At 33.9% G+C, this 12,755-nt stretch overlaps 1 protein-coding gene across 2 annotated transcripts in view; it reads right to left on the bottom strand.

The window, feature by feature from the left end:
* The window catches only part of LOC120957345 (LIM/homeobox protein Lhx6-like), a 49,196-nt gene extending 36,773 nt beyond the window's left edge, over nt 1-12,423 (bottom strand). The window contains exons 1-2 of one of the 2 annotated variants that reach the window (XM_049609038.1): nt 12,271-12,423; nt 11,519-11,813 (exon numbers count right to left, since the gene is read on the bottom strand). The gene's annotated coding sequence lies outside the window, so the exon portion shown is untranslated. The other variant, XM_040379507.2, reaches the window with a different exon arrangement.
* Between the last annotated feature and the right edge of the window lie 332 nt (nt 12,424-12,755).

Here is a 12,755-nt window from a genome sequence, read left to right as displayed (position 1 = left end):
TGTGTCACAGACTTTTCAAACCACAGTAGGACTTCATCATTAGTATAAATGCAACGTTTGGTATATTCTGTGCGCTATAATTTTCCTTTTCCGAAATAACGATTAGATAATGCAAAAAAAGGGCAAAAATCAATGTTTTTATTTCGGGATCTGTGTTTGTAATAACGTGGAGAGATTATGGGTTTTCAGGTCTCGGAGATTTCAAGGGAAACTATTCTGTGGTTGATATGGGGAGTCTACTACTTTCAGATAATTCCCATTTTCATAAAAACATTGCCGGGTCTTAGTTTTCACACAATTTTAAATATAAACATTTTCCAAAACTGTGCATTTAAGCTTGTATAGATTTTGACTATCTATATATATAATTCTTCTTGTTCTTCTTCCTGATGTTACGTAATGAATTTTTATTCTGTTTTACTGAAGTTTTTTTTTATTGTGAATATTTGCCAGTAAACGCTTGCATTCCTGTATCAGCGTCATTGTCATTATGTTTAAAATCAAGCAAATGCATTATTACACATTTTACAGAAACTCTACAAATTCTGTAAATAATGTGACGTTACTCAGAAACTAGTAGAAAAAGAAAACTAAATGCATTTCAGTAATATCTTTTTTTTCCTAACCGACCATTTATTCAGAATTTCAAATCAAACATTGCAAACAAGATTTCAGCTTTGGTGATTTTTATTATAAAGCCTCGGAAGCCTTTTTTAACATAAAATACAAAGCACAAAATAACACATTTGGTGAAATCTCGAGTAGTCGAAAATTATGGTAATGGTATCATCGTTGATGTAGCTGATAATCTCTCGCTCTCTCTCTCTCTCTCTCTCTCTCTCTCTCTCTCTGTCTCTCTTTACATAAAAAACATTTGAATTAGAAAAAATATAGAGTTAATTTTTAAGACTACCAATCAATTAAAACACGTCGGATATACGAGGCCTATTATATCGTGGAATACATTGTATGTGAAATATTCCTCTAACTAGACGCAACAATTGCAGTCGGTTTATGATTGTTCCGAATTTGAGCCCAGGCTATTTTATTGGTTTATCTTGAATCATTTTTTTTTAAATTTTACTCGCATTTTTTATTGTTCTCACTTTCTAATTTACCTAATGTGGCTGCTAATAAGAACCACTTCAAGAAATTTTAGTTCAGCAATATAGTTTTTGCTGGTTAGTTATAGTTAAAGCCAAAATTAAATTTTCAAGACCACGGAACAGCGTTATTAAGATAACCGACAATACATTTGTATCTTGTTATCGGCACGTTACACGTAACATGTCAAAAATTTACCTATGTATCCTTAATTACAGTTTAATTGACTCATTATCAATAGCAATACAGGTGTACCCCGAGATACGACTGTATTTGGGACCGAAAAATGTCCCAAAGCAAGGCGTAAGTCGAAAAAGTCGTATGTCGTATAAGCTCTTTGCCGACCCCTCGAATAATAATGAATAAGTTTTGTTGGTAAAATAACGCTTTGTAACAATATAGGTTTTGCAAACGTTTTATGATCATACCAAATAAAATGTGTTACTCCTTTTTCTTTGATTGAAACTGCTGTAGAAACTAGATACTATAGAGTATTTTTACGTTAAAAAAGTAATAGCATAACTCCATGCAACGACACTGACTGACTGGACTGAAGGAAGAGACAATCAATTAGGTTAATTAAAAAGAACCTTTTTCATTCCTTAATTCCCTCGTGAACGTAATGCAAGCGAAACTGAATCTCTTTGGACATTCGAAAGCTACATTGAACGCACGAGCGTAAATTCAAGCTGATGCAATGTAGAGTGTCAAATATTCATTACATTAAGAACAGTGTTTTGTTTAAATGATGTAAGAAATATGTACCGTATTGTATGTAATGCTACGCTAACGTCATCACTATTTAGTGATAATGATACTAATAATAATACTTATACTAGTAATAATAAAAAATATGAAAAATATAATCTAGTCTTCATAATTTCAAGACACGCGTGCGTGAAATGGAATTGGCCATCCTGACGCGTACTGATTAGAAAACTATAAAGCGAACATAAAATGTTGTCCAGCCCTATTGGACATTTATACATTTATTGTAAATAAAAAAAGTGTCTAAATTGTAGTTCCATCCTTCTGGACCATATGCAGGGGTAGAGGTGTGACCATCATCATAAGCATCATCAATACAACTGTTATATACGTGAATAAAAAAACACATCTTAAATCATACTAACAGAATGAATGCATATCAATCTTCTCTCTTTTCTCGCAATTTCAGACCATATCTAAATAGTATTCGTATCAATGTATATTAACCTTCTCTCTTTTCTTGACATTTCAGAACATATCTAAATAGTATTCCTCCTTTTCCAGCCTATGCAGGGGTGAAGGTGGAACCATCATAATCATCATCAATTCACGCATCGTTCGATCAAGGCAATCTCCAAAGTTACTGAAAAAATATTATATAACTATATACTACTATATGAATGTAATTTATTTGGAATTTACACGAAACTCTCGAATTTGTTCAAAAGTTATCTTCTTTGTTTCACTATTTCTTGACATTCATTTTGAAATACTATCATAAAAGTAACTTAAACGTTCTAAAGCCTTTCATGGAGACCGAAAGGATGACAACAACAAAAATTAAACACCGTGATAGAAAAGGTCTCCAGTATATGTGTTGTCGAAAGGAAGATTTCTGACCATGCATCATGGCATAGAAAACGCAGCCGTTATATTCTCTTCCGTCTCACATTCCGAAATGTATGGTGAAAATGCTTTTAAAGGCGAATGGGTTTTGCTTGTAGTCGATATAAATGTTTCAAAGAGCATTTTAATGTTCTACGAATATCCAGGACGCATCTGCAAAGCGCAACAACTCAGCATACACCGAATCTCACACGGACCCCTTCCGCAACTTAGCAGCCGTTACAACGGTGTTACGCGATATATGAAAGAACACCATTAAAAATGAAAAGCGCTCAAAATAAAACGAGGAACGCAATAGGGTGGTGGAAATAGTGCCAACGTTTGAAGGATAAAAGCCTCCAACCGGAGGCTGATGATATTTGGAAATTCTGTTTTCCCTATTTAATAAGATCGCTTTTCAATTGATGGTACTATTGTGTGATGTGTGAGTCAAAACAAGTAATTAAAAGGGTTCCAAATAGGTACCTTAGGCACTATAAAAAAATATATTATAAAATTTTTATTTGCATTACAAAAATAACTTTAAAATTCAAATATTTTTCTAAACGTAAACTAAACAATGTTGGCATTAAAAAAAATTAAAAATGCAGAAAAAATATTTAACTCAATATTTGAATTCATTTCATTTCATAAAAGTTTTTTGTATTCTGTTCTTAAGATGAAATCAAATGAATAAGGACATAAAAATCACTAATCAAATCGTATGTAAAACAAATACTTTTACTTGTCAATGGGTCAATGGGAATATGAGATATAAATGCCATATTAAAGATTGTGCTATATAAATAATTTAGTGCTTACATTTAACATGTAACATTTTATTTATGCAATATGACTTTGGAAATGGGCAAAATAGTCACACCAAAACATCAAATGTCAAAACAATCGGGCACAATTGCATGTTTAACATGATGAAGTTTTGTGTTTTGTGAGGTTTTGGTTTAATGGTGGGCTTTGGTTTTTCGATTGCTTATGTATCTGATATTTGGTATATGTTTTGAAGTTTGTTTATTGATTCATTTCACATAAAATATAGTAGAGTAGCTGTATCTAGATCAGTGGCGGATTAAGAGTATCGGGGGCCCTGGCGGTAAGACGAGTTGAGGCCCCCTGTAAATGGTGTTTTAGGGGAGGGGCTGGTTGGTACTGACACTGAACTTGCTCATGGGAGAATGAACAGTAAACTTGAAATGCCGTCGGGGGGCCCTACGATCATCAGTCACAGGCTCTAAATTTTTTGATGGCGGGGGTGGATGGGGGGAAGGGGAGGAGTGCCTATGAAACGCCAGCCTTGGGGCCCCAACGTCCATCCTTCCGGGAGCCCTTGTCGATAGTACTCTATCCATACGGCATACTATAGACTAGCGATCTACGGGGCCCCTAAATCAGCGGGGCCCCAGACGACCGCCTAGACCGCCTACCGTTAGATCCGCCACTGATCGAGATTCAAAATGTTGCTTACTTATTAAAATACGACAAAATGGGTTAGCTCTTTTAAATTTAATTAAAAAAATAATCGTTGTATGCTAAATGATGGTTATTATATGGAATAAAAGTATAATATTGAAAAAATTCTTCAAATCATTAATGTAAATGTATTAATTTATATTCTGGTCATTCTGGTAGTTCTGTTTTTTCGTTGATAAATCTCATGATGTTTTGTGCTTTATGTTTGGATTCGATCAATGATTAATTAACAGTTTTTTTCATATTTTTTACCCATTACCACAATTAGTAGGATTAGATTAATCCTAATCTAATCATTTATAATCTATTTTTAACAAATAATTCAAAAAATATAGAGCAACATGCAATAAATTTTAGAATAGATCCAATAATCAATTGTATCCAAATAATTTATGAAAGCTAACAATATATAGTTTAATCTACCCGGACACAAATCAAAAAGCATTCAAAAAATTGAGTAAACAAAACACGCATACCCTGGTATCATTGTTTAATATTCTTAGAGATATACAATCTGTATGAATATATTATAATGAAACAACAAATCTTTCAAAAGTATGTGACTCAAAAACCCGTTATAGGGTATCATTGCATTGCAGGAATCGGAAAAAGATGATCGTGCTGATAACTATATTGTGGCATGCTGTCTTTATCTTAGCGTTTGTGGGTATGTAATCAATTTTACCGTTGAGTTTGCAGATTAGTCTATGACTTATAGTTACGTTGATATACAGTGTATAGTACACTGTATAGAGTAACTATTTATAAGAAATTTTAGTCACACTAATTTTGTCCTATTTCGGTTACATTCGTACAACAGTAACAGTATAGATGGTCATGCTTACCATTGTATGGCTTGCGCATCGACTACTCATCGAATATCATCGCAAGTCATCGATATTAACATCATGGCGCGACGCTTTTTGGCGAATCTTGGACAATTGGCTATCATCAGAATAATGATAATCATCAGCAGAAAAAATCATAATAATGTGTTTATGTTTTTTCAGCGTTAAATAATAATAATTTGAGGAAAGTTTAACGAGTATTCAATTAAATCTTCAATTATGCTTTCTTTCTAATTCGAAGTTTCCTTTCGTGCTGTAAATGTTTACCTATCATTTCCTTGGTTATCTTAAGTAATGAACAGCCGCTCTAAAAGTTGATTAAATGACATTTTTATATAGGTATGATGATACTTTTGTTTATTTTTCTCAGTATACCTTAAAGCCATATTCAGCCATCACCACGATTTTTTACGCCTTGAATATCTAAATCTTGAAGAGGAGAACTTGACTTTAATAAACCATTAAAAAAAATCAAATAGTATATTCAACCATATTCATGTCATTCATGTAATGTTCGCTATACTATACTAGTAAGCTATTCATATTTTCCATTGATATGTTTCTGTTTTGGTAATCAGTAAAATTACACATTGCGCTAGTTTTTGACTGCTAAATTTGAAAATGTTATCATTCCTTGAAAAGTTTCTTTTATTTGGGATTTTATATTATTCTGATTATTTTTTCGTACTGTAAATTGTTCTGATTCTTTTTGTTTACCTAGCTTGTAACGTATCTGGCCATAACATATTGTTAAAGCAATTACCTAGTATGAGGTATGGTCAGTATGATAGCATCATTCAAATTCCAGAAGAATGTTTAAAATGCCTAACCTGACATGTTGTTATAATAACTTCCACAACAGCTACCTTTATTAAAACACATACATAGGACCTTCTTAACGAGCAATAATATTTGCCTGTATGATACATTATTTTTATCACGATCGCGTTTGTAATGTTTTTAGAATGAAAAGAGAAGTAAGAAAGAAGTAACTTGGGCAAAAGGGACCCATTCCTCTATTTAAGTTGCTAATTGCAGAAGTGTCGTATTGGCCAATTGTAGAAGTTTCGGCTGAAGCAAACTAGCGCGCTAGCATGACCATAGTGAGTTTTTGACCCTGAAACTAATAATTTTACTGCTACTAATTATTTTAATAGATACTATTATACTTTCATTATGATAGCATTCAATGATTATCTACTGTACAACAATAACACTTCCAATAACACTACGGTACAACAATAACACTTCCACTCTATTTTTCCTTTACATTTTAATTATTGATAGTAGTATTAACGCTATGTCAAATGGAAACAAGTATATTAGTAATTAAATAGGTCACACTTTATTAGTACTTTGAAACTGATGCAAACTTGTTGGCAAATCTATAAAATTGATTTTGCCGTTGCAGGACAATTCTCTCGTCTATTGAACGCAAAGCAGATTGAACAAAGAAGAAAAAATAACTCAGCATGGGGTACAGAGATGCAGATTTTGGGACCTAGCATGTGATATCGTTCCGAAATAACAAAGGATTGCTAAAGCGTAAGGAACGAAGCACAAGCCAGCAGAATTGAACAGAGTTAGTAGGTGGACACATACAGAAAATTGAAAATGGAAAAATATTAAATTGATTTCGTCTACCCTTTTGCATCTCTTCTGCTTCTTGCAAAGGTTGGCTCTTCTAATAGACAATGTGTGTGCCCTTACCCCCTCGTTTCTCTGCGTGATACTTTCTAGACAACCAGTGGTCACGTGGTGCTGGCAAATCCAACCAACCACACATAAGACGCTTACAGTTTTGCCGCACACTGGCGGGCCAAACCGGCAAAAGTGCCGGTAAAAAGCATTTTAGGCTAGTCCGAGAAGAGTACGATATAAAACGAATCCGATACGGTTATATCCTTCTGAGTATATTGTATGGACAATGCCATGCATTTTGGTACGGAAGTAACTGAATTGTGATTTGGTATGTGACGCTCATGAAGTGTGAAGTGTGGAGGGTTTTATGTGTGAGTGTATTCTGAGTTAAATTTTGTCGCTTTACTGATAATCCCTCACTGATACTTCAATGAGAGTTCGTGATATCCTCTGACTAATTCGCATTTTCTACATGCAGAATGTAATTTAGAGGAATTTTCATGTTTATTGTACCTAGCATGAATGTATTAAATTGAAGCATCATAAATGAATAACCTGATTTCTTCACCGATTGAAACATTTCCTTTTTTTTCTAAATATATTTGTTGTATTTTGCATACGAAGTTAATAAGGTTTTATTCAATGCCCTTGATATTATGAGACATTGAATATATAAAAGGTATTGTAATTCTTTTTTCGTAGTGTACTGTAGAAAAAGCATTCATTTTCATTTACAAGAGAAAGTTTAAGAAATTAATTAAAATTTAACTTGTTGAAATACCGCCAAATAAATCGCAAATGAAATTTTATCAATCCATGCAGAAAATTGCGAAATTTTCTAGGAATGTATTTAAATGAGACTCTCGAGAACTGAGAAATGAGACTAAGAACTGTATTTTCCAATAAAGTCGAATGTAAAGTGTCCCTCAAAACATCTTACTAATAATAATAACAAGTAATAATAAGTCCTTGCTACGGGGGGCGGTTCGTTGTAGTCTGGGACTCATGATGGGCATGTTGTTAGGTCGTGTATGTTGACCGCCCCTGGGACTACTTTTTTGTTTTTTAATGTAATAATTATACTACAACTCTCCTTCACACGTTACACACATGATCAGATATTCGGAAATTTTCACGAATATACATGTAAAGGCAAATAAAAAATTTGACAGTTTTATCAAACTAACAACTGTCAACTCATTCAAAATCGTTCTCTTCGCATGTCTAGAGATTCTTGTAATAAACTAAATACTTCATCGCCTATTGTTATAGCAAATATCCCTATGGAATATTAAGTGTAGTTCAATATTCCATAAAATTGATTAAACTACAACAAATTTACAACATTGCTTTACATTCGTAATAATTTCGGTAATAATTTTTAAACATATTCTATTGCGCTCATATTCTGATCCCTTTGAATGGATGGTATATTGCTATATTGCATGCTTTTTACATAGCTGAGGAAATATTTATAAAATATATTTATAATAATATAATATATTTTATATATTTATTTATAAAATATATATTGTATACTTATTAGAATATAGACGTTGGGCTTATTGATTTTATTGGCTACTTATTAGCGTGTATTAGCGCGGAAGGCCGGTCTCGTAGTACAGTCGTCAACTCGTACGACTTAACAACATGCCCGTCATGGGTTCAATCTCCAAATAGACCGCGCCGCCATACGTAGGACTGACTATCCTGCTATTGGGGGAATCAATTAGTCACTGGAAGCCGCCAAGCCCCCACAAGTGGATACAGGCAGGCCTTGATCGACATCGGTTGTTGAGCCAAAGAAGAAGAAGAAGAGATTAGCGCGGAAGGCACGGGTGTCAATTATTTTAAATGCTTGTACCTGCTCCATAGAGATATTTCATATTAAATTTCACTTCAATTTAGATCAGTTACTCATCAGGCACCAAAATGAAATATTTCACAAAAGGCAGAAAGGAGCGAAATGTTTTGTGAAGGGAATAGTGATCTCCAAAGCATTCAGATTTTTATATATTATGCTGGTTGTTAGATAGTTAGTGAGTTAGTTAGTCAGTTAGTTCGTGTGCTTGCAACTGTATCCTATTGAAGAGGAAGAAGTCGGACTGGCACTGACACATATAAAAGAAAGTTTTTCGCCAGCTTCCTGCTACTAAGCTTGCATATTCATTATATGTGAGTTAACACTACAACGGGTACCTCATTGTTGTTTGTTCTCAAACCTTCAGTATGACGACTGAGAGTGGGTATTGTTTATTTGTTGAAGGAGTACGCGAAGCTTACTTAGGAGTACAAGCCCCCACAAGTGGGTACAGGCAGGCCTTGATCGACATCGGTTGTTGAGCCAAAGAAGAAGAAGAAGAGATTAGCGCGGAAGGCACGGGTGTCAATTATTTTAAATGCTTGTACCTGCTCCATAGAGATATTTCATATTAAATTTCACTTCAATTTAGATCAGTTACTCATCAGGCACCAAAATGAAATATTTCACAAAAGGCAGAAAGGAGCGAAATGTTTTGTGAAGGGAATAGTGATCTCCAAAGCATTCAGATTTTTATATATTATGCTGGTTGTTAGATAGTTAGTGAGTTAGTTAGTCAGTTAGTTCGTGTGCTTGCAACTGTATCCTATTGAAGAGGAAGAAGTCGGACTGGCACTGACACATATAAAAGAAAGTTTTTCGCCAGCTTCCTGCTACTAAGCTTGCATATTCATTATATGTGAGTTAACACTACAACGGGTACCTCATTGTTGTTTGTTCTCAAACCTTCAGTATGACGACTGAGAGTGGGTATTGTTTATTTGTTGAAGGAGTACGCGAAGCTTATTAGCACAGCGTTTGGTATTTGGCAGCATAAAATAGAGCAAGAAAGACAGAATAATTATGTGTATGTTTATTTACATCCATACATAATTCACTCCACAATACAGAAAAAGGACAATTAACAGTAAAATATGTGGCTTCACCACAAAAGAAAAATTTATGATGTCAAATTCCCTACAGTCTGCAAATGCACATTTATTTGTTGTGACTCTTTATACCATTCCATTATAAACCAGTGTAAATATATTTTGAATTTAAAATGTTATTAATCAATCAATTAAAATAAAAATAATTCCAAAGTATAAAGAAATACATATCTCTTTAATACTAAACTTCCTTGCATCACAGTGTATTATTTACCAATGATTTTTTGAAGTAAGAACTTTTAAAACTAAAAAACTAAAAACTAAAATGATTCTGCATTGCATCCGTCTGATGTTTTCTGGATGATATTAATAAACTAAATTACAAAAGCATGTAACATTTCTTCACACCTCAATGAGTGTATTCTTTTGTTTGGAAATCAATCTGTCGATTGTTTTGTAACACCGTTGTATGAGTGGTTTCTCCATACTTTTTGTCAATCTATCTTATTTTATTGAGAGCTCGTACACGCTCGAAGCAATATCTTCCAACTCTCATGGGAGCTTCCCCTTTGAATGCAACTCATTCTAGTCCGGTAAGCCAGATCCAACACCTACACATTCCATTAAACTTATACGTCCATCATTCCATTTCCTTCTTCCTCTCCATGTTTACTCTGTATCGTTAGCTTGGAAGGACTGCGACCCAATCTGAGAGAGCCTTTTTCGGAAAATGGCAATCAAGTGATTGCAAAAAGTGCCGCTCCCCGAAAAAAAGCATTACTCTTTCACGGCAGCATTTGTTGCTGATGCTTTGTACCGTATCGCGAATCAAAAGAGGAGTCCGGAAATGGGAAAAGTAAAGAAAGACTGTGCACATTTTCCCTTGTTCGCGCAAGAGGATAATTTTACCCTCCAAGGCAAACGTTTTCTAGAGCTTAACATTGTGTGGCACGTGGCATGGAAATATTCACAACACAGTGCGATTAGAATCATACACATCACGAAGTATATAAATTTGTTAAAAATTTCACAAATAATGGTCCTAATTAACTTTATTATTATTTCATATGTACTACAACATTTATTTTTATTTTGAGTGAAACAAACAAACATACTACAGAGTTCTACATGCAGTGTTAGGAACTTCTACGATTTTATTTCAGTACGTTACCATGTTTTGCTATGTACAGAATAGGCTTTTTGTGTTCTCTTGAGTTACGTATCAAACAATGTCAATCAATCAATTTTGTTTATTTTTTGCTTTCTTTGCTACCAGACACGTTCAATCTAATAAAAAACCCACAGGTCGTTACTTCGATCGATTTGATTCAGGGGGAAATATAAATGCACAACAACCACAACCTTTAGATGAGATGAACGTTCACACATTCAAAACAAACATATATTGTGATGAATAAATGCTTATTACCAGTTGTCTTAATTTTTATGAAAAAAAAAACTCATGTACAGGAGTATTTTACGGTTACTGTTATCTTATTATATCATTATGCCTCGAAGGCATCAATGATGTAATCTGACTTTCGCAGTCACATTATGAATGCAAGTGAATTAATAACCAAACCGCATCAACATTCGCCAGTTAATTGTTTATTATGCTTCTCTCTCTACACAATGTTTCATTGCTTTAAAAGACGCGTAATGAGATTATTATTAGAAATAAAAACCACTTTACATTACACCAGGACCCCTGTCCCAGACGTAATTACTCTTTCTGTGTTGTATCCGAAAGTATGTTCCATTCTCTGCTCATACATTGGTAAATATAGTTGAAATAGAAAGGATGGAAAATTAAAAAGGAGGTTGAGCAAAACTCTGCCTTAATCTCTTGGTACCAAACATGTTTCATGGAACTTTTAAAACTAACATTTTTAATTTGTTTTGTGTTATGATTTTATTTAAAAAAATGCACTTACCGCAATTGATTATTCTGCTTGATGTTAGCAGTTTGGAAGATATATTCTCTTCAGATTTGAGACATGAATTAAGCTTTGATTTTGTTGTATGTACTAACTTGGGAGTCGTACATGTACTTTTTTTTATTACTTTTTATTTATGATGCTAGAAACACATACACATTTTGACCTAATTTTGCACAAACTTTTTCACTCAATAACTTTAATACTTCACTCTTTATAAGAGTCGATGTTAAGATCCACACACATTGCCTTATTTCTCTAAAGAGCTATGTTTTCTAGATACTTTCTCATACTACAATAATGCACAGCGATTAAACGTTGCATTTATTGTAATGTATGCTTAGTTACAAAGAAAAACACAAGCAAAAAACACAACTGCACATTAAATCTAGTATTTTTTACCGTCATGAAGGGAAGCGTAATCAAAGTATATTACTGTAAACTTTGAAATAAAATTTACGGATTATAACAAAATTTCAACAATCGTCGAAAAAAAATAAAATAAATAAAGTCTTGAACTAAAGGTTCACCACTGCACTTTCATCTAATTAACAACATTAGCTATTATTTTTTTAACAAGCACAGATAACACAGACACTTTGAAATAGGACGAGATCACAAACATAAGAATGCCCCATCATACATCATGTAGTACGAATACCGTCGTTATAGCTAAAATAAGTTCTATTTTGCCACACAATTTGGCATAATACCGATTTTACATTGATATAACGAGATCATTCGCTTACACTTTTCAATCAAGAAGTTTGTATTCCAGAGTTAAACGCGTTTAAAAAAGTATGTTGTTATTTTATCGACCACCGAATATCTTTTTTACTCAGCCCTACTACGATGGACAAGAAACACATCCTTGCTGCGTGAGCCTATCTACACAAATGTTGCCGCTAGACCAAATCATTTCAGCTTCATAAGCATCCTGGATGCAGGAAAATGAGAACAAATTGTGGATCTCGTGGAGCTACGGGTGGAAAAAATCAAAACAGAGCGCAATACTCTCTGAGACTGTATTGTCTCTCACACACCGAGTCACTCGTTCTCTTCGAATTTCTCTAACGAAGGGCTCTCACTTCCATTCTGCCTAAGTGTCTTCGACCCTACCCGGCTTCCCGTACAATGGCCACTTTTCTCGATTACGGCACAACCACTAAAGGACGATCTGGCGCCATTACGATAATTGTAATTGAATGAATATCACTGTGTTTATGTGCACGCT

The sequence above is a fragment of the Anopheles coluzzii genome, chromosome 3 (assembly GCF_943734685.1).
Source record: "Anopheles coluzzii chromosome 3, AcolN3, whole genome shotgun sequence".
NCBI lineage: Eukaryota > Metazoa > Arthropoda > Insecta > Diptera > Culicidae > Anopheles > Anopheles coluzzii.
This window is presented reverse-complemented; position numbering and strand designations above follow the sequence as displayed.